This window comes from Macaca mulatta, chromosome 1 (assembly GCF_049350105.2).
Source record: "Macaca mulatta isolate MMU2019108-1 chromosome 1, T2T-MMU8v2.0, whole genome shotgun sequence".
Classification (NCBI taxonomy): domain Eukaryota; kingdom Metazoa; phylum Chordata; class Mammalia; order Primates; family Cercopithecidae; genus Macaca; species Macaca mulatta.
Window position 1 is genome coordinate 138536286 of NC_133406.1, and position 26881 is coordinate 138563166.

Consider the following 26881-nt stretch of genomic DNA (forward strand, 5'->3'; position numbering starts at 1 on the left):
CAGCTACTCGGGAGGCTGAGGCAGGAGAATGGCGTGAACCTGGGAGGCGGAGCTTGCAGTGAGCCGAGATCCGGCCACTGCACTCCAGCCTGGGTGACAGAGCGAGACTCCGTCTCAAAAAAAAAAAAAAAAAAAAAAAAAAAAAAAATCAAAATATCCCACCAAATCACAGGCAAAATTAATGGAGAACTTATACACACTCTGGCAATTAAACATATCAATTAAAAAGCAAAAGCATGACTTGGGGCTTTAAACAAAATAAAGCTGGTTCCTTATAAGAAACATACTAAATCAAAGTGATGGGAAAAAAAAATTAAAGAATGGTCAGGTGCGGTGGCTCACACCTGTAATCCCAGCACTTCGGGAGGCCGAGGCAGGTGGATTGTCTGAGCTCAGGAGTTTGAGACCAGCCTGGGCAACACGGTGAAACCCTGTCCCTACTAAACTACAAAAAATTATCTGGGCAAGGCGGCTTGCACCTGTAGTCCCCGCTACTTAGGAGACTGAGGCAGGAGAATTGCTTATACCCAGGAGGTGGAGGTGGCAGTGTGCCGAGATCATGCCACTGCACTCCAACCTGAGCGACAGAGAGAGACTCCGTCTCCAAAAAAAAAAAAAAGAAATACACATGTTAGATAAAAGAATACCCACAGGAAACTAGAATGGCCATATTAAAATTAGAATAAAAATACTTATAAAATATTATTTTTCTATAAAGCATGTCCCCTAGCATATGAAGCTTATTTTCTCAAGTAAGTAGAAGAAAACTATAATATAATAAAAGAAGTCACTGATCAGTTTTAAAAACCATACTACAACCCTGGTATGCAGGAGTGCTGCCCCTACCATCTCCCAAACATACTATCACCCAAACATACCATCACCTAAACATACCATCACCTACACAGGCAGAAAAGGAAACCCAATGCCGAGCTCCTTTCTTTCTGAACTTGCTTCTGAGACAAAATCTCAAATACAGAAATCTCCTTTATGCAATCAGATGTCACCTGCAGGAGATGGTAGGCAAGGGAAAAAAATAGAGGCACTAATTAAAATATTAGGTAGGAATAATTTTACTGGATTAGACTAATTTAGTGATTCATCTCTACTCAGTGTGTGTGTGAGAGAGTTGGTAAGCAGATTGACGGTGGTTCATAACATTCTTTGGTGTGTAAATTCTATCTATATTCTCTTTGCATACTGCAAACTGGAGTATAGCCCAAGTGACCGGGGCATGTCAATATGGCCTAGCAGTTAAAAACATAGATTTTGGACCTACATTCTCTGCTTTAGAATGTTTCTTAACCTCTCTGCATCACAGTAACCTCAAATATTAAGTGGAGATTATAATACATATTACATAGGACTGTGGTAAACATTAGATGGGTATATATATGCAAAGTGTTTAATATTTATAGTAGAAATGTTTGTCTAATAAACGATGTCCAGGAAAATATTAATATCCAGGAAAATAAATGTATTCTTTAAGACTCTTTGATTTGACTCTGAAAATACTGTAAATTGGATAGGCAAAAGGAAGATTTTGCCCACCTAAGAGTCACAAGATAGGATACAGAAGCACAAAGAGAGCAAAAAGTATCAAGAGCAACTGGAGCTAGCACCACAAAAACTCTCTCTCTTCTCTTCATCTAGTCAGTTTATTCTCCTAAGTCAGCAACTAATGTGATGGTTCCCACTGAGTTCAAGTGTCCATGCCAAAACCAGCCACTATAACAAGGTAGGCAAGACTCATATAAAGATGGATGAATTTTCTCACTTGTAAAGCTCTCATTTGCAATTGCATGGGTAGAAGGGATAAAAATGGTTTTAACATTTATATAGTCTTCACTTTGTGCATGGCACTCTTCTACTCATTTTACATGTGTCAATTAATGTATTGCTCACAATAAGCCAATCAGATATTATTATTTCCATTGTACAGGAGAGGAAACAGTCTAGAATGACTAAGAGATTTACCCAAAGCCATACACCTTGTTATTGATGAGGCTAACATTTTAAACCTTCCAGTACACATGCCAATCTATACTTAAAATCTAAGCTCTGGCTCACGCTAGACACCTTGAAATGTATGTTGTGGGAATACTAGAGAAATACAGAAATACTGACGACGGTAATCTCTAGGTTACAAGATTGTGGGTGGATTTTCAATTTTTTCTGTAATTTCTCTATAGTCCAAGTTACTAAAATGTACCTTACTACTTTTTTAACCAGATAAAATAGTAAAGTTTGTTTTCAATAAGGAATTAGTCTCTAGGATTGAAGATGAAGGCAATGTATTTAGATCTGCTAAAACATAGAATTACCTATTATAGTGAAGAAAAGAAAATAGAGAAATCAAGAGATGGCATTATATTGACAGACGACACTCTTTGGAGGAGGTTGTAATCCAGAATGTGGCATGAAGAAAACTGCAGGGAGGAAAGGAGCCACTCTGCCCATCAGAGACTAGAAAATCTCTGAACTCAGAGTCTCCAGGAGCAATGGAAGAACAGCTAAAAACGAGGGGGATTCCTTCAAAGTCTGCATACATAATAGGTACACTAGTCAGCCACTATCCACGTCTTTTACATTGGAGTCCAGAGGGCAGCTCAACGTTTGCCCTAAAAAAAAAAAAAAAAAAAAAAAATCATTAGACTCTTCTCCACAAAAAATGAAGTAAATTTCCTTACAGCTAATAATTCTAATATGAGTAATATTCAAATGTTGGTGCCTGGTTCCATTCTATTTTCCCTAAATAAAATATACATGCTAACATATCTGTGATAATCATTGTAAGAAAAGAAATAAACATAGTCTCTAAACTGATCCAAGATAAAATAGAAATTAGATCGATCTTATATACACTAGATAAATTGAGTCAATAGCTAAAAATTATTTCCGCAGTTAGAAGAAAAAATAGAAGACAAGAAAAAGTTTAATCAATGTAAATAAAGACAAAAAAAGAAAGAAAGAATATAGTAAAAGTGGGAAAAACAGAAAGCACAAAGTAATAGGATAGAAATGAATCCAAATAGTTAATTCCAGTAAGTATAAAAGGACTAAAATTTCCAGTGAAAGACGGAAAGTTTTTTTTTTTAGACTGTATTGTAAGTATATCCAAAAGCTCTTTATAAAAGGCAGAGTTAAAACGTAAGTACAGTGCTCTACTCTATACAAAAACCAGAATGATTAGCATGATTCCTGCATAACGATGACATGCAAATTAGTGGTGTTGTCTATGTTTGTACTGTACATTTAAAGATGTTTAAGAGGATACATTTTATGTTATGTATTTTTTACCACATTAAAAAGAAACACAAGGACAGGAAAGTTGAATATAAAAAAGATTGGCATACTTTAATCAAGAGAAAGCTGATACACAGTTAATACCAAATACAATACACTTTAAGGCAAATAACATTACTAGAAATAAGAAATTCACTCCTTATTTATAATAGGTTGAATTATTTGGGAAGGTATAATAATTCTAAACTTATATGCACCTAATAGCAGTTTCAAATACAGGCAATCTTCGTCATTTGCGGTTTCCACATTTGCAAATTCTCCCGCTCACTACAATTTATTTGTATCCCCAAAACCAATAGTCACAGGACTTTTGTGGTCATTTTCAGACATGTAGAGAGTAGCAAAACATTTGAGTTGCCCTAAATGCACCTTCCCAGAGGAGGTTGAAGAAAGTGACATTCTGCTTTCTTGTTTCAGCTCTGACACTGTAACCGGGTGTTCTTTTCAAGGTCTATGTAGTTCTGTGTCTTTCAGACTTTTGTGCTTTTTCTTTGTGATTTCACAGTTTAAAATGGCCCCCAAGTGTAATGCTGAAATGCTGCCTAGTTTTCATAAGCACTAGCAGGCTGTAATGTACCTTATAAAGAAAATACTTGTATTAGATAAGCTTTGTTCAAGCATGAGTTATAATGCTCTTGGCCATAAATTGTGTGTTAATGAATCAACAATGTATGCTAAATAAGGTATCTTTAAATAAAACCACACACACACAAAAACCTTATGTATTGGTAAGTTGATGGAAATATTATGACCAGAGACTCACAGGAACCTAACCCTGTATTTCCCCTCAGAATAATGGTTCAATATTCACTAACTCAGTGTTCACAGCAACTTTATAAAACAGAACTATGAAAAACAATGAGAATTGACTGTATGTAAAGCAAAAACCAACACAACTACAAGTAGAAACTAATACATCCATTATCAAAAGATTTAATATATATCTTCCAATAACTGACAGATCACACAGACAAAAATAAATCAGTAGGAACATAGAAAATGTGAAAAACAGAACAACGAAAGCGTTTGTGTGAAAGAGCATACGAATGAAAAACAGGATCTGGCAGAAGGTAAGGATAAATTGATTACTCTTGTTTGAAAGGGCAGAGAAATGATGGAGAGTGATTCAGAGGGCAGGGATCAGAGTTATCCTAACATTTAGAAATAATCTAAGAGGATGATCTGTGAGAAGACTAGAGCAATAGGTTAAATTAATAAAAGTGAGCACAGAGTGAGCCCGACTCAGCTCTGTGCCCAACATCATTGCAAAATTGTTTCTCAGAATTTCTCCCCATCTAATCTGTTCACTTTTCGCCTGTGTATAATCTTGAATATATAGGAGCAGAGTGTTTGCTACATTATATGGAAGCATCAGCATGTATATTTATTTCCTCCCCTAGACTATTTATTCTCTCTGGTCAATAATTTTTTTTTTCCATTTGTCCTTCCCAACATGTTGTACAGTGCTGGGCACAGAATGAGTTCTGAATAAACAGTTAAAGATTCAATAAATAAATAAATATTAATTCAACAGAAATCCAAACTATAGCAGTTATTACCAAAAATGGAAAATAAAAAATAACCATAACATTGTCAGCAAATTATTGGTAATTTGCATTATTTCTATAAAATGACAAAAATTTTAAAATGATGAAAATCCAGAACAAACATGTATTGGACATGGGAGATCTGTTTTCTCTTTCTGACAAGATCCTTCATCTCTTTCTCTCACCTTAAAGATTTTACAAAAGAGTTGAGATCCAAGAAGTCATGTTTTTGAAAAAGACAAGTAGTCCTCTGGCAAGGAAGACTTTCTTAGTGGATTAAAATTGAGCTCATGACTAAATGTAAAATATAATTTCCCTTGTATGTAGTCATAAATTGGTTGCCCACTTGATGTCTTCAATATGACATAAGTAGTTAAAATCCTTCTAGCTGAAATAAAACTTAGATCTAAGCAGCTAAAAATTCAGAACTGACATGGGAAACTAAATATGGACATAGTCCAAGATCTTGCAGCTCTGTTAGCTCCCTCTGAAAAGGACATTATCATTTGTTATTCTAGCATTCTGCTTAATATGCTTTCATTTGCAGAAGCCCTTATTTCTTTTCTATAGATCGAATATTCTCTTTCTCCTTACTTCTTTGCACAGATTTTAAAAAGTAATTGACTTATTGTGAAGTAGTACCCTACTTTTGGAGACAAGTTCCCAGAATAATAAAAATACAGAATTATTTACCCAGTTTCAAATTTGAGGATCAGAGCACTGTAGCAATGATATAAGAATCAGAAGCAAGAATAAATTTCATCTACATTTGCTCTATTTCCTGCCATTTAGTTTCTAAAATGGAAGCCATTTCTTGCTGGGAAAAGAAAAGATCTTTCCATCCTCTAATGGAGAATCATGCAGTCTTAGACTTGGGTATGACTTGAGTGAGTTCTTCCACCTCATGTGCCACAACACAATGGTGTACTCTGAAAAGGTTAGAGACGAATGGATAAACCTTTCCTGCCACCAACAGGGAGTGGGATGGGCTGAGCTTCAGCCAACTCTCACCTTAAATGGCCTATCACATTGTGAGACACAAATATTTCTTTCTTTTGTGCCATGATATGGAAAATGTTGGGAGCCACTACCTTGGAGATACATAGTCAAACTTACTCGAAAAGAAATGCTTGCTGCAGTCATTCTGGCACAGGGCTCTTTGATTTCTATGTGTATGTTTTCTGTGACAGATTCCTCAGTACTTCATGAAACAACAACTCTCTTTGAAGGATCTGTCAGAGAAAAAAGTTTAAAAGATCCCCTCCAGCTTCTTTGAATTGATGAAACTTCTGGCATTTGAAGCCACAGTAGATACAACTTTATGTGATGGCTTTGAACCTTGGAACGCGGATATTAAGTCTTTTTTTAGTTATTGCTTTTCCAGGACATCCATCTGCAGTTCCCTCAAATGTTTGTAAAATGAGAAGGCTAGGGAAACTTCCACAACGTAACCACAATACGTTGGTATTTTTATTTGCATTGAATTTGTGGCCAATGAAAAACCTCAGGATATTTTATATGAATTACTGTTGAGTCACATCTTATTCATCCTGTATTTAGTCATCTTGTTAAACATAAAAACAGCAATTCTCTTTCCTTTCTCCTACGTGAAACTTAAGTATGGTGACTTCTCACGTAAAAATAAAATTATAATCAATTTGTAAATCAATTAATTGTAATTATTGATAGTTCTTGCAAACATGACCTCTTTATAGGTTTCCAGTCAAATAATTGTAACATGATTACAAAGCATGTCATACAAGTCAGACAGCACAGGATCCCAGGACACGTCACTACAGACTTCCCTCACTACAGACTTCCCTTCAACCTGGCATCTAACCACCTAAATATCACTAAAGTACTTCTTATCTGTAACATTTCCCTTATAGGAAAATTTAAAATAAACACAAAATTGTGCCTTGTTTATTAGTTAATAACATTAGCTTATTGTAACAAATCAATCTAAAAACAGCTCATATACATTTAAATTTTATTTCTTCCTCTAAAAAACAAAGGTGTTCCTGATTGGAAGCTTTCCCTAAAGTAATAATTCAAGGATACAAACTCCTTCCGTCGTATGTTTCTGCCATCTTCAATATGTGGCTTACAGGGTTGTCATGTTCCCTGAAACCAAGATGACAGAAGGTGAAAACGCCCGTGAAAAAAGGCACATGTGCTTCTTTAAAACCCTTGCTGAAAACTAAAACGTAAAGTAGGACTCCCACTTTGGGAGTCCGAGGTGGGCGGATTACAAGGTCAGGAGATCGAGACCATCCTGGCTAACACGGTGAAACTCCGTCTCTACTAAAAAGACAAAAAATGAGCCGGGTGAGGTGAGGGGCGCCTACAGTCCCAGCTACACGGGAGGCTGAGGCAGGAGAATGGCGTGAACCCGGGAGCCTGCGGTGCAGTGAGCCGAGATCGCGCCACCGCACTCCACCCTGGGCGACAGAGCGAGGCTCGTCTCAAAACAAAAACAAAAACAAAAACAAAACAAACAAAAACGTAAAGTAGGGAAAGTATTTGCTAGATGGAAACCACATCTTAGCCACAACTCTGCATTATGGGCATTATGGAAGGAGACACACAAATTGTGAGGGGCGCTACTAGCCTTATTTTAAATGGTTCACCCCTCTGGCCATCTATTTCCCTCACACATAGGACATAGTCAAGCCCTGGCCAAGACAGATCTTCCAAAATCCCATCAAGAAATTTTAACCAAATCAAAGTTCAGAATGTCCTGGTGAAATACAGCCTTCTTCACCAGATCCTAATGGCTCCCACACATTAACAGACAAATTAGTTTCTACTTGCCACATCCTCCTCCCTTCCCCCACTTATCTCTGTCTTTCTCTCAATATACTATAGAGGAGGGAGACGAGAAGTATAATTAAAACCTCTTAATTGGAAAAGAAAAGAGAAAATAGTAAAACTCTACAGAAACAGTTAACTCCTGCTGGGTAGGCATTCGCTTATTTGTCAGTAGAGACTATTCCCAGATTAGACTATAAACCTGCTCTCTGGTAGAAACTCTCTTGCCCGTCGTTATCTCTTGTCTCTGGTTCCAGCCCTGAGAAGTTTGTCCTTGTACCATGTCCGGAATTGGTAGGTTCTTGGTCTTGCTGACTTCAAGAATGAAGCTGCATACCCTCTCAGTGAGTGTTACAGTTCTTAAAGATGGTGTGTCCGGGCTTTGTTCCTTCAGATGTTCAGATGTGTTTGGAGCTTCTTCCTTTTGGTGGGTTCGTGGTCTCGCTGACAGGAGTGAAGCTGCAGACTCTCGCAGTGTGCGTTACAGCTCTTAAAGGCGGTGCATCTGGAGTTGTTCCTTCTTTCCGGTGGGTTCGTGGTCTGGCTGGCTTCAGGAGTGAAGCTGCAGACCTTCATGGTGAGTGTTGCAGCACTTAAAGGCAGCGTTGACCTAAAGAGTGAGCAGCAGCAAGATTTATTGTAAAGAGCGAAAGAATAACGCTTCCACAGTGTGGAACGGGGAGCCGGTTGCCACTGGCTAGCTGAGGCAGCCTGCTTTTATTCCCTTATCTGGCACCACCCACATCCTGCTGATTGGTTTATTTTACGGAGAGCCCATTCTTCTGTTTTGACAGAATGCTGACTGGTACATTTACAATCCCTAGCTAGACACAGAGTGCTGATTGCTGCATTTACAATCCTCTAGCTAGACATAAAAGTTCTCCAAGTCCCCACTAGGTTAGCTAGACACAGAGTACCGATTGGTGTATTTACAAACCCTGAGCTAGACACAGAGTGCTGATTGGTGCCTTTAGGATCCCTTAGCTAGACATAAAAGTTCTCCAAGTTCCCCTAGGTTAGCTAGACAGAGAGTACTGATTGGTGCATGTACAAACCTTGAGCTAGACACAGGGTGCTGATTGGTGTATTTACCATCCCTAGGTTAGACATAAAAGTTCTCCAAGTCCCCACTAGACTCAGGAGGCCAGCTGGCTTCACCTAGTGGATCCCGCACCAGGGCCTCCAGCGGAGCTGCTTGCCAGTCCTGCACCATGCACTCCTACTCCTCAGCGCCTGGGCAGTTGATGGGACAGAGCCCCACAGAGCAGTGAGCTGCGCTCGTGGGGGAGGCTCAGCTGCGTAGGAGCCCACCGCCAAGGGTGGGGCTCAGACATGGTGGGCTGCAGGTCCCCAGCCCTGCCCCACAGGGAGGCGGCTGAGGCCCAGGGAGAATTCGAGAGCAGCGCTGCATACGCGGGCAGGCAGTGCTCCAGACCCAGTGCAACCTCTGCAGCTGCTGGCCCTGGTGCTAAGCCACTTACTGCCCTGGGCCTGTCCAAGTGCCGGGCCTGCCAAGTGTGCCAGCACCCACTGGAACTCCCGCTGGCCTGGACGCGTGCAGCCCCGGTTCCGCCCACGCCTCTCCCTCCACACCTTCCCAGAGAGCAGAGGGAGCCAGCTCCGGCTTCCGCCAGCCCAGAGAGGGGCTCCCACAGTGCAGTGGCAAGGTGAAGGGCTCCTCCAATGATCCGAAGCTGAGGAGGCATGGAGAGTGAGGGCTGCTAGCACATTGTCACCTCTCAATACCTTATCTTATGTGAGTATTGAAGAGTGAGCCAGTTTTGGGGGCCTGTACAAATTCCAGAAACTCTTTCCTGCTGGTACAAGTTTGAGGATTGGAAAAAAGTTGTAGAGTCATAGGCTTTTTCTTGGCCAGTTCCTAACAGTTTTAACAATTAGAATCCCTCAAAATCTTAGTAGATTCTAGTTTATTTATTTCCATTTATTTCCATGTGCCAGTAACTAGGACCAATTTTCTTTCTTGAGTGTAATTTTCAAGCCTACCTGAATTCTTTACTTCCTTACTCCCATGCCTTTCTCTCAAAAGTCAGTGGTGTCTTCCTGGAAGCCAGCTAATACTTTATGGTTGATTAAGAAGGCAATACCCATAGTCTGTTCTTTGTCCCAGGGCTGTTTACCTGAAAAATATTAATAACTTGTTATTGTTCAATGCTGTTTTCAGTTTCATTTCTTGCTGTTTGGAATGTAGAAGCTGACAATTTTTCCAACTCTACAAGCCCTAAAGCTTTCAGAATCTTTCTACCCCCTTTCATTGCTGCTTTCAAACTGTCAGTTGTTCTTATACTTTTTGTTTTGTTTTAATAATACATTTCCATGTGCTATAAGAAGAAAGTAGTACACAATCAGGTTTCTGTACTCCTAGAGTTACAGACCTACAAACAATTGATTGTCTTCCAGGTGATTTGCAGTTTTACCAAGTGTTTTGTCACTGCAAATATAGATTGTCATTTTTACAGCCTGTAATATGCATTTCTTGCCCGCCAGTGATTATCAAGCCAATGCCACATATTTTAATTATTTGTTGGAGAAATAACTCTTTTTCAAAGTTTCAATTTTTGTATTAATTAAAAGCTAGATGATGTAACAAACAAACCCCCAAATTTTAAGTGGCCCAAACACATTAGAAGTTTATTATTCACCCCTACATAGTCCTAATGCTCCTAATCTGTGGAAGACTCTCCTCCAAATAGTAACTCAGAAAAGTAGGTTGCTTCTACCTATGGCACCACCATCTTCCCAGGTCACCATGTTGTTCTGCATTAAGTTAGTGGACGGGAAAGATCAATTAAAGAAGCCACATCCACTTCTTAAAAATTCATTGTAACCATTCTATTTCTAAACTTTCTATTTCATGGAGAGCATAAAAATGCTTGTATAAGGGGCTTGGTTATTGCTGGTTCTGCAGCCACTGACTGGTGTCCACTAGCCTTCACTGACTCACCATCAATCGTAAGTGCTAGAGGAAAATAAATCCAAATCTTTGAATTATCTTGGGAAAATATGCTTAGGGTATTCATTCCAAATTAGCATATACTCCACAACCCCCTATTCTTTACTCTGAAATTTTCATTAGATCAATATCATGCCTAATGAGTAAGGACAAATTATTTGCAAAGAAATTGAAAATTGATGTTCTTATTATGATAAAATACAATTCAAGAACAACAACAATACTCAGTGGTACTTGGTAGCAGAAATTAGACTAAACAAAATAGAACTGGCAAAAATAAGAAAACAATAACACTATGAGAACCACGAGACATCATTAATACTAAACCACAATCTGTGAAAAGAGGAGATAAATAAAAGAATGATAGCTGAGTTTGAAATGAGGTATTACCACCTATCCACTAGAATGAATAAAATTTTATCCATTAATCCATCAATCTGACAATGCCAACTGTTAAGATATGGAACAACTGGAACTCTCACTCCCTGCTAGTTGAAGTGAAAGTGGTAAAACCACTTTGGAAAATTAAAAATTTATTATACAAACTCTGATCACATGCATTCATATTGTTTAACAAGTCCTCTCTAATTATATACTCAACCAAAATGTGCACAGATATGCAGCAACAGATACATACAGATATTAATACATATTAGAATGCTCATAGCAGCAATATCATCAATAGCTAATACTTGGAAAAAGCCCAATTGTCCATCAACAGGAGAACATTTTTAAGTGTATTTTTAAACAATGGGGTACCATATAACGATGAGGAGCACACTACTACCATATAACATCACACAGATGAATACAACAGGCATGCTATAGAGTGTAAAAAGTCAAAGACAGAAATACATACTGAATTATTTGATCTCATAAATTGCATAGAGAGGCAATCTAATATGTGGTATTAAAGTCAGGATAGTGGTTACCTTTTGCCTGAGCTGGGACAGGGGCACAATGCGTAAGTACTGGGAGCATCTGTGAGAAAGTTTCCTGAGATGCTGGTAATGTTTGATATTTTCATTAAATATAAAATGATAGGTGCATGTGCTGGTACATTCACTTAGTAAAAATAAGTTTACTATACCCTTAAAATTTATGCATTTTCATGAAAAGGTATCAATGTTTTCATCACTAAATTTTCCTTTTATTATTGCTTTATGGACACCATAATCTGAAAGAATTTGTCTGCTTACAAAACTGTATTTATTAATGTTTATCCCTATCTTTTCTTACACTTATTCAGATTTTAACCCTATATTCTGCATTTGTGATTTCATAATATTTTTATGATTTCACATAAGTCAGTTGTATTACTAATAAGTAATAAATAAGTTGACAGACACTTAGCATTTTTCAGTGCTACCAGTAGCTCATTTTTACTGTCGCTTACCATTTGTATCCAAGGTTTATCACACATAGGACATATTCAGTTTATTACGGTGATCATCTGACAGGTTTCTCGTCACAGTGTTTAATCTCCTAACTTGTTCCAATAATTTCCATGATATCACCAGAAGTCAATCATTACCTATTACTTTCAAAATGTGTTGCTTTACTTCTAGCCCACAGAATAGAAAATATATTTTGTTAGCCAGACCATCTAATTCAGGGAATTAAGCAATTTCAAGAAGATTATTAAAATTTTGAAAACACCATAGAATTTTATATCCACATTCATGAACCCTTAAACATCTGGGAACCAACAACATATTATTTCTACTGCAGGTTCAGATGAAGTAGCAGGAAGTCTATTTCTTAATTTTTAATAAATGGTTGTTGGACAATTTGAAAGGGCTATGTAAAAAGGTCTGCAACAGTAATATTTTAAAGGCTTTATATTTGAATTGAGAATCTAATCTGTCTATTGATTTCTTTTCTCAGATCTTCTCTTTGAAATTCAGTCTCTGCTCTCTATAAACCTTTACTGACTTTGAAGGTGAACAGGATATCTTTCTGGGTTTAAATATCTTTCATGCTATTGCATTAATTTTAACTTAAGGTTTTTGTTTTCCATTTTGGCTGGCGGATGGTGTTCAATCTACTCTGTCAGGTAATTTGATAGGTCCTGGGTATATAGCAATGATGGAGACACAGCCTTTGTTCTAAAAAAGCTGAGTTATGCAGAGAAAAAATTGTAAGTAAGTAAATAAACTGAGATATGCACCAGCAGCAATGAGTGCACTGAAAAAAATGATTTGCCAGTTCAACCTGGCAAATCAAGAAAGTTTTAGAAAATAGATCATCTGGACCTTGAAGCGTCTGTAATAATAACTTACATCTGCATAGTACTTATTACTTTCAAGTACTTCATATGTATTTCATTTTTCTTAAGAAAAAATTCCTATGAGTTTTATATTGTCATTATTGTTATTATACTAAGTTAAGTAACTTACAAGGCTATTCAAAACATGAAATATTTACATTAAAGTACAAATCTCGGAAGGGGCAGTAAGGGTTAGAAGGAAGATAGAGGCTTTGTAATCAGAGTACCTTACCTTTGAAAAACTGCTTTACCATTTCTGTGTGAGAAAATTATTTATACTTGTGAGCTTTCTTAATCTCTAACGTAATATTATCTCTGCATCAGGATTACCGTGTACTTTATGTGAGACAACAAATGTATGTGAAGTGTTTCGCATTGTGTTTAGGAGAATGGGCTTTCAATTAATTTGGTGCTTTGTTTTTTTGATCCTAAACAAGGAGATGGGATGAGGATATGATAAATCAATGTTTTAGAAATATAATTAGGTCAGCAATGTGCAGGATGGGTTGAAATATCAAGAAGCACAATAAATGTAAAAGAGGAGTGTTTTGTAATAGTCTAGCCTTAAGAAGATGAACGTTTGAACTAAGGCAATAGCAGTTGGGATAGACAAGAAGAAAGGATGATGAGAAATATTCAAAGGTAGAATTGCCTTGAAAATTGATTGACTGTCAGGAGTAGAGAGGAGAAGAATTACCTAACTATAATTTTGGAAACTGGTGTATTGTGCTGCCAGGAACTGAGATAGAAATACAAGTTGATGAGATGCTTTGAAAATGGACATTCAATACTATTTTAGACATATCGATTTAGGGATACATGCAAGGAGATATGCCTGAGCAGGCAGGTGGAGATATAGGTCTGGAGCTCAAGAAAGATTTTAGAGTCAAGTCATAGATGTGAGTTGAAGACATGCTAGAAAATGTAATCAACCAGAGAGAACATATAAGCCAGGCACAAAAATATAAAGACCAAAAACCTGAGGAATAATAACACTTTAAGAGTCAAGAAATGAGGTAGAGGTGAGAGGAATTCAAGAAAGCCCAAATATGACTAGTCAGATATTTAAAAGAAAATAAGGAAAGTGACATGACATAGAAACCAGAAGAAGAAGGACTTAAGAGGGAAGTCAACCAATAAATTACCAAAGAGAAGATTAAAACCATAAACACTAGTATCAGGTCAGCAGTAAAGCTTTGACAACTTTAGTGGATTGATTGAAAAAAGAATTTATTGTTGAAAAAAGAGACTGGGAATGTACAGAAGACAATGAGCATGAGCAAAGACACAAACAGATACAGGAAATTGTTTAAGTTGTATTTGGTGAACATTGAGTTAACAGGACCATGAGTGAACAGGACCACCTCGGCCTTAACTCATTTTCCTTCAGAGTAGAAAAAAAGCACCTCCTTTGCGCGGACACAACTCTGAAAGTGTGTAGCTAGGTCAGAGCGCATGCCGAGTTTCAGTCCCCTTATCCTTCTGCCTTTGTGCAGTTCACTGCTGCACAGCCACTTGCAGCAGCCCTAAGTCAACAGTCCTATGGAGTTGAAATGCAGAGTACTGGAAAGGTATCACTATAGCATAAATATGAAAAGATGTCTTATAGATCACAATGTTCAGAGGCTTGAAAGCTGGTTGAGACTATTGTGTTCAATTTAGGAGACAATGGGGAGCCATCCATGTCTGTGAAGTTCACTTAAGGAAGATGAGCCTGGCAGCAAAATGCAGATAGTGGGAGGAGGGAAATACAGGTGGTAGGGAAACTACTAAGAAAATGACTTCAACTGGATATGTAAATGCACAGCCTCGTGTTCCCTTTGATCTGATTTAAGATGCTTTAGATGAAGTCTGGAAAAAAAAATCATGAGGTCAGAAAGAGTAGTATTTATTCATGGAGCTTTGATTTCCAAAATGTAAAAAGAATTAACTCCTCCAGGAGCAAATTAGGCAGATACAGAGAAAGGCAGTCTCTGCACACTTTGGCAACATGATTTAGTGCCCTGCTTCCCACCTCTCCAAGGAATTACAGTGCTTTGAAGTACTATTTGTGACCTTTCCCTAGGGTCTTCCTTGTATTTCCTGCTACTGGGAGAAAAGTTGAGTCCTACAAGGCCAGAATTTTAAAAACCAAAAAGTTCAGTCAAAACAATTCACATGACATCACTTGGATTGCCTCTGGTGCTCATTCCTGTAGCTCATAAAATGACTGTTGACCTGTAATTACTTACTGGGTTTAATGAATTAGTTACCCTTGTTTGATAAATCCAAAAAGGCAAGATAAAGTAGAAAGAAAGAGAAGAGGAATTAGATTAATAGAAGAGAAAACCATCTTAGAATAAATTAAAACTTACTTAACATTGTGTACTTTGCTCCTTTTGAACAACGTAAGACACATTTTATAATTCTGATAACAACTCTGCTATTGCTATCAGTATTTTGCAGATAAAAAATCTGCAAATTCGTAATGTCAACTGCTCCATTATAATAATGGCAACTGGTTGAAAACGATGCAAAGTTATTGATAAGGAAACAAGTATTAGCGTAATATTTCTACAAATGAAATATACTAGTCTGGAGGTGTAAATCTTGACATATATGATTGAGTAGAAAAAGTAAGTTTCAAAAGAATATGTACAAAGTGAAAACATATAGGTAATATTTTTAATTAAAAATATGTATATATAAAATTGTCATACATTTCCAGCCAAAATGGAATAACAGAGATCAAATTTACCCCTTACCCTCCCTCCTTAAACAATTGAAAAAACAAGTGAACAAAAACAAAAAACAAATGAGGTGAGCCCCATCTTATTGGCCTTGAAAGAGATTTTAAACTATGACAGAGAAGGAACTGAGGGTGAAACCTGGCAGACCCCATGAGGTGAAGAGATAGAGCTGAGATTCCTGAAGAATTAAGACAGGCAGTGTTCAAAGAAAAAATTAACCAGGGACGACAGACCTGTGCAGAGAAACGTCCATAGTCCTCAGTAGAGGGCCGCATTCCACCTTCACATCCCACCCTTATCGGCATTCAGTGGAGTACTGATCAATGCAAGTGTGTGAGAAAATTGTCCAAGGCTGGAAAACACTGTCCAAAATAATTAGAATAAATAGGGCCCAACATTCACATAGGGCCAAGAAATGTTTGTGTTCTGACCAATCAGACTGCAAAACTTCTTAATTCACAGGACACTGGGTAGAGTACCCAGGAAGGTAGTGCCTCAATAACTGAAAATTAATTATAGACTAAGCAGTGCTCCCAAGCTACTGACAAATTATTTTTATTATGCACCAGATCCAAAATGATCAAACCACTTCTAAGTAACTAAAAACAAACTGTAGAAGATTTATAGAAGTACAAAATTATCCAGCACCAAACAAGGTAAAATTCACAATATCTAGCTTTTGATTAGAGTACCAGGCATGTAAACAATTTAGGAAAGCATAAGCCATAATAAGAAGAATAATAAATTAGGTGAAATTGACCCAAAATTGACATAGACATTAGAATTAGCAAACAAAGACATTGAAACCTTATAACTATATTCCATATGTCCAAAAAATTAAATGAAGTTAAAAGAAGACATAGCAGATATTTTAAAAAATTCAATTGAATTTCTAAAAATGCAAATGATCATACTAGAAATTTAAAGTGTATTAGCCAGGATTAATGATAGATTAGACATTGTGAAAGAAAAGATTGGGGAACTTGAAGGTATATAAATATAACAATCCAAAATGAAACATACAGAGAAAAATACATTTTAAAAAATAAAAAAGCATCACAAAGCTATAGAACAATTTCATTTGAAGTCCTCAAAGGAGGGGGTTGGAGAACCAAAATAAGATTTGAATAAATAATGACCAAAATTTTTACAAACCTGATGGAGATGGAATTTTTTTTTTTCGAGATAGAGTCTCAGTACGTCTCCCAGGCTGGGGTGCAGTGGCACAATCTTGGCTCACTGCAACCTCCATCTCCCAGGTTCAAGCGATTATCATACCTCAGCCTCCCAAGTAGCTGGAATTACAGGTGCCCGCCACCACGCCTGGCTAACTTTTGTATTTTTAGTAGAGACGAGGTCTCACCACATTGGCCAAACTGGTCTTGAACTCCTGACCTCAAATGATCCACCCACCTTAGCCTCCCAAAGTACTGGGATTACAGGCATGAGCCACCCTGCCAGGCCTGATGGAAAATGTTGATCCACATATTCAAGAAGCTCAATGAACCTCAACACAAGAAATATGAATAAAACAATACCAATGTATAGCTTAATCAAAATTGCTAAAAAGCAGTGATAGAGAGAAAATCATAAAAGCGCCAGAGAAAAAGACATGTTATGCAGAAAGAAACAAACCTAGGAATCATATCAGATTTCTTATTGGAAATAATGCAAGTAATAAGACAGTGGAGCAATGTATTTTAAGTACTTTGGAAAGGGGACTTTGTAAATCTAGAATTCTATACCCAATGAATATGCCTAGCAGAAAATAAAGACAAAATAAAGGTGTTTTTAGACATACAAAAGATGAAAGAATTCATCACCAGCCAACTTGCACTGTTAAGGGAGTTAACAAGACATGTTAAGGGAGATACTTAAGGCAAAAAAAAAAAAAAAAAAAATACCATTCATGCTTTCGTCTTTCATGAAAAAGCAAAAAAAATATTGATTAAGAATATAAAATCTGGAGACAACTCCATCATTTCCTAACTGTGATTTTGGGCAAGAAATATTTTGGGCTTCAGTTTTCTCATAATTAATTTGGGAATAATGACAGTATCTACCTCAGAGGATCATTGTGAAGATTAAATTGTGTGGTGTGTGCGTGTGTGTGTATGTGTGTGTGCCATCAAAATAATGACTACTGACTGGTATAATAAAAGCACTATAAATGTTGGCTATTATTTATGAATACATATATCTGTAATAAAAATATAAAAACATGAGTGAGAAGAATATACACAGATTAAAAAAAAAGACAGAGGAAAAGAGAAAAAAAACAGCTGGAGGTATATATCCCCAGTGACTGAGTATGTGATGACTGGAGGAATGGAGCAATGAGCAATGCTTACCTTCTCCACCTCATGGTAAAAAGAGAAGAATTCTGACAAGAAAAAGAGAGATGCCCTTTCCATTTCAGTTACATGCAGCAAAGAGGCTAAAGAAAAGAATCCAATCAATGGATGGATGTGCTTAACTTTTCAATCATTTTGGAAGTCCAATTGCCAAGGACTATTGGCTAGTGAGGATGAACATTTCTCCTCTTTGGGGTTACTGGGCATAAAATCAAACTTTGAGCAGCATTTAGAAACTTCTGTAGTTTGAATGTGCCCCCCAAATTCGTGCATTGGAAGCTTAATCCCTAATGCAACAGTGTGGAGAGGTTCCTGTAAGAGGTGATGCATTCATGAGGGCTGGTTTTATCTGGGTTTCTAGTAAAAGACTAAATTCAGCCCCCTTCCCGCCCTCAGTGCCCCCACAACATTGTGTGTGCTGTCTTGTTTTCTGCCTTCCACCATGGGATGGTATAGTGAGAAAGCCCTCACCAGATCTGGGTTTCTCAACCTTAGACTTTCCAGCCTCCAGAACTGTAAGAAATAAACCTCCTTTCTTTATAAATTCCTCAACCTCAGGTGTTCGGTATAGCACTACAAAATGGAGCAAGAGACAAGCTTAAACCCGAACTACAGTGAGGTAGAAAGTTCCTAATTCTCAAGCAAATGAGTGAGCTTCAGAGTCCCAAGATTCCTTTGAAATTGTACCCAAAGAAAGAATATATAGAATTATGGAAGGTGTGTGTGTGTGTGTGTGTGTGTGTGTGTGTGTGTAGTGAGAGATTGCATAGTCTTCATCAGAATGGCAAAGACAAGACCTTAACCCCAAAAACAATCCAAACGATTGAGCCAAGAGAAAGCTGATTCAAACCAGGAACCACATTAGCTAGCTTGGTGGATTCTAAAAACTAAGTCTATGCTTTAAAGGCTCTTGGGATTTTTTACTACATAAATTAAGTCAACTAAAATGCATTGAAAATTGAAGTAGACACTAGAATGTAATTTATTAATTATGAGAAACGTAATTGCTGCAAGACCTGAATTTTAGAGGATGTATCTAAAGCATTCTTTCTCTTATAATCCAACTTTTAAAAGAAGCGGTGATAATCCTAAGTTTACATGGTCAAAATTAGTGCTAAAAGTACTTAGACAGTCTTATTAAAAATACCCAAATAAGATAGTTTGGGAGTATTTGCCACTTTTTGGATAATCCTGGCAGTGGGAACAGAATTTGTGAAATATTTTTACCACAGAGACACTCTCTTTTAGCTAAGCATAACTGGATTCTTCGTGTCTGTTTTTGTTTGTTTGTTTGTTTGTTTGTTTGTTTGTTTTTTAATGCTGCCAGACTGTCTTCTGTCACTACCTTTTTTCTTTATACCTGCTAATAATATTGTTTATGCTACTGCTGTAAGTTGTCAATATAACTTGGAAAGGAAAAATAAAACAACTTGTGGTTTTATAATACAACTTTAAAAGTACAGCACTATTCCCTTTACTCAAGGTCTAAGGGAATTATTTTGTAAATTTAAACACCAATCCTAACAATAACTTTATTACCAAAACAAAAATTTTCCTAATGGTTACCACTAAGTGTTTCAATTGTGCATAATACTTATTGATTGAGTCCTCCACAATCTGATCCATTTGAGGTCCCACCTTCCTCCCTTCATGTTAACCTCTTACACCACCACCACCACCCTCTGCCATGGGGAAAGAGAAGCTAGGGATGCACACACGCGCATGCACACACACATTAATAGGTTCAAGTTTATGGTCTGTGAGGTTAAAATTGTGACTGCCTTACTAATTACCCCTGGGACTATATACCTATAAAATATAAGCAGCAAATTTTATCACTAACTCACGTTGATCTTAAGAAAAAAAATGCTAATCTACATGAAATATGAATGGTGTTCAGTGTGAAGATGTCAATTTCTATTGAAATGATAATTTGAACAACATATTGATGATAAATTTCTTTTAAGAAACAAAAACATTAACTGTTGAAAACCATTCAATGAGCTGTTTCTATAGATGTGCTTATTAAAAGGAGACTCTGGATTTTTTTCTACCAACAAAATTATTTAAAAGACTCTTTAAATATTAAATATTTCTTACAGATGCTCATTAAGTGCAGAGTGTTAGAACCATTTTACTTATTTTTTACTGTTTCTCTCTCCCTCTACTGGGATGGCGAAGATGTGTGAATAGGACTTCTGAGACATTTCTTAATTGTTTTGGGAGAGATGAATTAGAAGCAGGAGGAAGGTAGTAAAGTATTAACCCAATCATAGTACTGCCATGCCTTTAAACTCTGTACTAGTACAATTATGGCTTATCTAGTACTCATCTCAGAGGAGTCAGAAACTCTTCCAATAGCAAAAATGACTCCAAGACAGGCATAGTCTCCATAATATTTGTATTGCATTAAAATGAAAAATACTGAACTTGAAGAAAATGAGAGCTAGAAAAAAAGACACAAAACAAGTAACTATCACAGTCTACCCAAAGAGAGAATGAGAACCAGAGAGAGACAGAGACAGAGAGAAAGACAAAGAGAGAGAGAGAGAGAGAGAGAGAGATTTTTAATATATGCCTGAGATTTTCAAATGCAGTGAATTATAACATAAATTAAAATGAAAATTTGGTTTGGAGGATAAAAATGGGGATAAATAGCTCAGATAATTCCCCTCTCTACACTCACCAACATCCCACCATCTGCATCATCATCCCTTTATTAGGATAAAAATGCTTCCACTTGTTTAGGGTAGAGATATGGTTTGGCTGTGTCCTCACCCAAATCTCTTCTTGAATTCCCGCGTGTTGTGGGAGGGACCAGGTGGACAATAAATGAATCATGGGGGCAGTTTCTCCCAAACTGTTCCCTTGGGAGTGAATAAGTCTCACAAGATCTGATGGTTTGAATAAGGGAAAACCCATTTCATTTGGCTCTCATTCTTTCTCTTGACACCACCATGGAAGAAGTGCTTTGGGTTTCTATCATGATTGTGAGGCCTCCCTGGCCACATGGAACTGTAAGTCCATTAAACCACTTCCTTTTGTAAATTGCTTACTCTCGGGTATGTCTTTATCAGCAGTGTGAAAATGAACTAATACAGGTAGACAGCAAAACATGGAATTAAAGTTTACTGCAGATCTGTAACTAACTGGTGATAGTTAATCAAACATATATATATTGAGCATTTTCTGTAGGTGAGGACTCTGCTGTTAGCCAAAGCTGTACAGTCAGCATCTGTTCTAGGAAAAGTTACAGTGTATTTATTGAACAAATATTTGTGAATGCCCTCATCATGGCAGCATATACAAGATACTTACAGATACAATGGCAACAAGATAGACATTACCTCTGATCCCATGGAGATTACATTCTGATCCAGAAGATAGGTGCTAAGCAATTTATTACACAATTATTCATTACAAATCTGATGAGACTTAACAGCATGCATACTGACTGCCATGACCTAATTTAGAGAATCAAAGCTTTTGTTCTTTATCATGATCTAAGCTTTAGAGCTACCCTGTCCCCAACCAAGTTCAAATCCAAGTTCCACTTCCAGCTTTGGAATCTCAAACCAGTCACTTAATTTTAATAACTTATCTGTGCCTCAGTTTTTTAACTGGCAAAACAAAAATAAGAAAATTTTTATGTAGGTTTATGGTAAGATTTAAATAATCTAACATATTTAAACTGCTTAGGACAGTGCGTGGCACAAAATAAAGCTCAGAAAAATGCTAGCTGTAATTGCATTTATTAAAAGATGTGGAGAAAGAAAGATGAGAAAGTAAGAAGAGGGAAGAGCATGTGCAAAGGTCCTGAGAAAGGAAACATAGTACATTTGAGGAACTAAGGAAACTGAAAAGAAAAGTAATGCAAGATTGGCCTGGAGAGGTAGGCAGGGTTCATATCTAAAAAGGCCTTCTAAGCCCTGAAGGGTTTTAGACATTAATGCAATTGGATGTTATTAAGGGTTTTAATTGTGACAGTGACATGGTTATATTTTTAAGTAAAACAATTTCCAGTGCAGAGAATATAGAATAGGAGCAAAAATGGAAGAAGGAATATAAGGGGCTATAGCTGCCATATCAAGTAAAAGGCAATGGTGGCTTAACTTGGAAGGCACCAGTGGAGATGAAGAGATATTTAGAATGAAGGTGCAGTTTAAGATTGAATACAGATCAATCTACATTAATTACTGTGCTAATTAACAAGGTTTCAAATTTCTATAACTGGGTGGATGATGGTGCTATCCACTAAAATAAGAAAGATGAGAAGAGGAGATTTGAAGAAAAATAAATGAATTCAATATTTAGGCATGTATATGATTTCTCTAGGACTGCCATAATAAAACACCACAGAATGAGCGGTTAAAACAACAGAAATTAATTTTCTCACAGTTCTGGAGACTAGGGGGTGAAGATCAAAGTGTCAGCAGATTTAGTTTCTTCTCAGGTGTCTCTCCTTGGCTTGCCAGACGGCCCTCTTTTCACTGTGTCCTCACACAAACACCCCTCAGTCTATGTGTCTGTGTTTCTTATCTCTTCTTCTGTAGGATGTCAGTCACATAGGATTAGGGCCAACTCTGATGATCTCATTTTAACTTAGTTACTTCTTTAAAGAACCTGTCTCCAAATATAGGCATATTTGAGATCTTAGGTGTTAGGACTTCAACTTATGAAATTGCGGGGAATCAATTCAGTCTATATCATCATGCTTTTTGGGGGAAGGACTGTGAGAAAATGCATGAACATATTATATAAACAGATATACAGATCTAGAGTTCAAAGGGAAGATCTTGGACATAATTATAAATTAATGTTATTTGTGTTTTACTGATAAAGTCAGAATTTGGATGATATCACCAGATAGATGATAGATAGATAGATAGATAGATAGATAGATAGATAGATAGATAGACAGACAGACAGACAGACAGACAGATAGATAGATAGATAGATAGATAGATAGATAATGTAAGAGAAGTTAGCACTGAGTGTTCAAAGATGAGAAGAAGGAGGGGAGGGGGAGACGAAGAGGAGGGAGGGGATAAGGGAAGGAGATATTTTACAAATGGAAAAAGAACCTTTAAAGAAGACTAAGAAGCAGTGGCCACAGACATGAGAGGAACAGAAGAGAGTCTTTCAAAAAAGCATGGGGACCAACTATGCTAAATGCAATGCAGATGGCAAATATTAGAAATCTAATAGGAGATATTGATATGTAAAGAAGTAAACAGTAATACAATGCAGTGTTATAAAATAAAAACAGTGATATAGGAGCATGAAAGGCCTATGTTTATTCATTTAATACATATTTGTGGAGTGGCACTGTAATTCGTATTGGCAGCATAATGTTTAAAAAGTAGAAAAAGTACATGCTCTATTGGTCTTTATTAGTCTAATCAGATTTAAAGTCAAATGATGAGCCAGTTAAAACAGAGCATAAGTTCTATGATAGGTGACTGAAGAATTGCAATATTATTTTATTTTATTTTATTTTACTTTATTTTATTTTATTTTATTTTATTTTTTACAAAAAGAAGGGGTAGAGGGTGGAAGCAGAGACTAGGCACACCTAATAAAGGCAGCAACTACTCCTTAAAGCACTCAGTTGTGAAAGAGCCCAGTGTTCTGGGGAACAGAGAGATATTCAATGTGGAGAGAGCTGAAAACAGCAAGAGCAAAGAAATGTGCATATGAACACACATGTTGAAGTTATATTATGAAGGAATTTTCATGCAAACTAAGAAATTTGAATTTGAATTTTTCTGTATGAAACGGATGTAACAGAGGTGTTTAAACAAGAGTAAAATAGTTATTTTTCTTTTATAGAAACATCATTTACAGTAAGCTAGAGGATGGACTGCAGTAAACAGAAATTGGTGACAGACATACTTAATCAGGATTCTGTCATAGTGGTCCAAAGGAGAGTTTATGAAAGCGGTATTGAATTGGAGGTGAAAGGGATGTGAAAGAAAGGACTAATTGGAGCAACATTTCTAGATAGAATTGTCACATTCATTTCCAGTAAGAGTGAGAAGGGACAAAAGGGGAAGTCAAGAAAGAAGAGTCAATAAAACAATAAACAAGGGAAATGATGATGCTATTATTGAAAGACACAGTAGAATGAAACAATCTGGATGTTCAAGAATGAAACCGGAATTGGAGGATATTTTGCAACAATAGTCATGCCTCTTTCAATCTCATACTCATTTCCTTGAAGTCAGGCTGCAGTAAGGGCATCTACACTACTTCACTCAGAGTTGCATTATTATGCAAAAATGCAAAGAGAGTGGAAGAGAATTGGTTTTTGTTTCAAAACAGAACTTTGAAATGTATGGTACAAAGGCTTTTAATGGAAAAAAATGGTAAACTGTGAAATTCAAAATTTTAATGATCAAAAGCCAGAGCTCTAAATAATGAGGGGCATAAAGTTTAAGCCTTAAATAATAAGCACAGAAAAATCTGAGCTTGGTCAGAGTTAATTTTTTCCTCCCTATCAGAAAAAAGATAAACTTGTCTTGAACTAGTGAAGAAAAAAAGAGAAGAAACTTTTATATACCAATATGGGACTCTGAGCAGTAGATCCCCAAATCTAAGTAAAATTTTTTAGTAGGAGAGATGGTATTAAAGACAGTACATTGCACAACTGGAAACTCAAAAACGGTATAGACCTAGAGACCACTGCAAGTTTGGTTTAGCATTAGCAGAATACAAATGAAGGCATCAATCTCCCAGTCCCCAGGGTGTCATGAAACAGAATCAGAATATTTCCATGTCTACACTGGAAGTCTCAGAAGCAAATGACTGAGGGCCAGGAGAGCTGTGTCGTGTTATAAATGAGTGGAGAGTAAATTGTCTAAGTGAATGCTGAAAACTAGATGGAAATATAGCTATCTCAGTAGATCACTAGGACAGACTCTGATGAAAAGGAACCAACATTTACGAGGCTGCGAGACAGGCACCAGCAAGAATAGCCATAGACTAGGGACAGCCCCACATGTTCCTCCCTCCCACCATACCCATTTATGCCCCCTGGAACTTAAGGGCAACCTCAGAGATAAGTGGCTGAGGGACAAACTATGAATCAACTGACACTAATCTGAAAGTTTCTGCTACTAAAACAGTAAGTTCGGTTATAGAAAAAAGGATATATTTTTGCTTGTAGAAGTTCAGTAAGTAATGGAAATGTAGATCTAGAACTAAGAACAGTCTGAGCCAGAGAATCCAGTTTGAAATTTATCAACACAAAGATGATAAACTGAAGCCACAGGAGTGGGTGAGATAAAGAGATGAAGGAGGACAGAGTTCTCAGTGTTGTAGCATTCAGGGGCAAGCAGAAGAGGAGGAGATAAGAATAGAAGAAAAAAGATGTTGTCAGAGATGGGAACCAGAAAAGCATACTGATAAGGAGAGATGGCAAGAAGTCCAAGGTCACCAGCATCTAAAAGTTGCAAGGTCATGTAGAATACACCCTGGATATATGCCAACTATAATTGATCTGATCCAAAGAGTTTCATGGAAATGGTGGGAGCAGGAGCCGGGTTCAATAGATTCAGAAGAGAATGAGGAATCTGACAAAGTGAATACGGGAGGTGCAGGTGGTATTTTTAGGAAAAGAGTGCAGGAAAGAAGGAGGGAGATGGGGAAGAACTTTGAAGGTGGTGCTTAGTTAAATGAATGGTTTGGGTTTTAACTAGACCTTTATTTTCATTGTGAAGATTTGCTTTCTTTGGCTTTATGGATGTAGAAAGTATATTGTCAATGGAAAGGGAGAGAAAACAGGTGGAAGAGTTGATTGATTATAAGAGTAGTTGTGAGAGTATTGAATAGTGCAAAGTGAAAGACTTGGCCTTGGAATGGAACAATGTAAAGGAACAAATTAAATTGCAATGATAACTGTAATGCATACATTTTTGGGGGGTAAGGAGTAAATTAAATAAATTCCTCATATATTTTTCCTAGAAAGAGGGTGAGAAATGGTCGACTAGGTTTGAGGAGGAGGAAAGGAGAAAGGCCCAGTAACACCCTGGTACAACTGGGAATGAATAAAGGACTACTGAGTAGTTCTGAGGGCCCAGCTGAAAGTAAAACCCTAAAATCTTAGTGCCACCAATCAACACAGTATTTTCTGCATCAAAATTTATTGAGCACTACAAGTACAAAAGTAACTTAGACACAGTTTCCTATGTTCAGGTTGCTCTGATGCAGAAAACAATGGATAAATAAACACTTGCAGTTCGATGTGATGAATCCTTTAGAAGAGGGGTAAAACAAGGTGATATATATGAACAACTAACTTTGGATGTTAGAGAAGGCTTCATAGAGGCCATGACATTTTATTTAGGATTTGAAGGAGAATGTTTTTTAAGGGGATGGGACAGGAAGATTTCTAATTATAGTTGCAGCATATAGAAATCATGGAATTATAAAAGGAGTTGGCAGTTTTAGGATATTCACAAATTTTATGTGGTTCTATGATGGGGTAAGAACGAAGAAATTTGGAGATTATTTTAGAAGAAAAAACTGGAGGTTACAATAAATTATTTCACAGGTTTCTTACAGTTTTTCAGCAATGGTTTTATAATTTTATTTCTGTAAAAGTCACAGGAAAGGAAGACTCACTGCAATCATGAAATAAAATAGTTTTTAGTCCAATTGTGGAACACATTCAAAGAAAAGGCAGAAAAAACAGTCTACCATTATGTTGCATATAGCCAATTAACCCTTCAGGATGATGTATCAATAGATAGATAAAAATAAGTAACTAGATAATGAATACAAATAAACAAATAGAGATATTGATAGATATATTCTCTAAAACTTCTTTCATTGTTTCAATTTCTTCTTTGGAAATCATAATTAAGACCTCATTGCAGAGTCATCAGTTGAAA

At 36.9% G+C, this 26881-nt stretch overlaps 1 long non-coding RNA gene across 1 annotated transcript in view; it reads right to left on the minus strand.

The window, feature by feature from the left end:
- Window positions 1-2355: 2355 nt before the first annotated feature.
- LOC144337797 (uncharacterized) overlaps window positions 2356-26881 on the minus strand; it is a 114961-nt gene continuing 90435 nt past the window's right edge. Inside the window, exons 3-4 of the long non-coding RNA XR_013411318.1 lie at window positions 9669-9802; window positions 2356-2621 (exon numbers count right to left, since the gene is read on the minus strand). This is a non-coding gene — a long non-coding RNA (uncharacterized LOC144337797). The remainder of the gene's footprint in view (window positions 2622-9668; window positions 9803-26881) is intronic.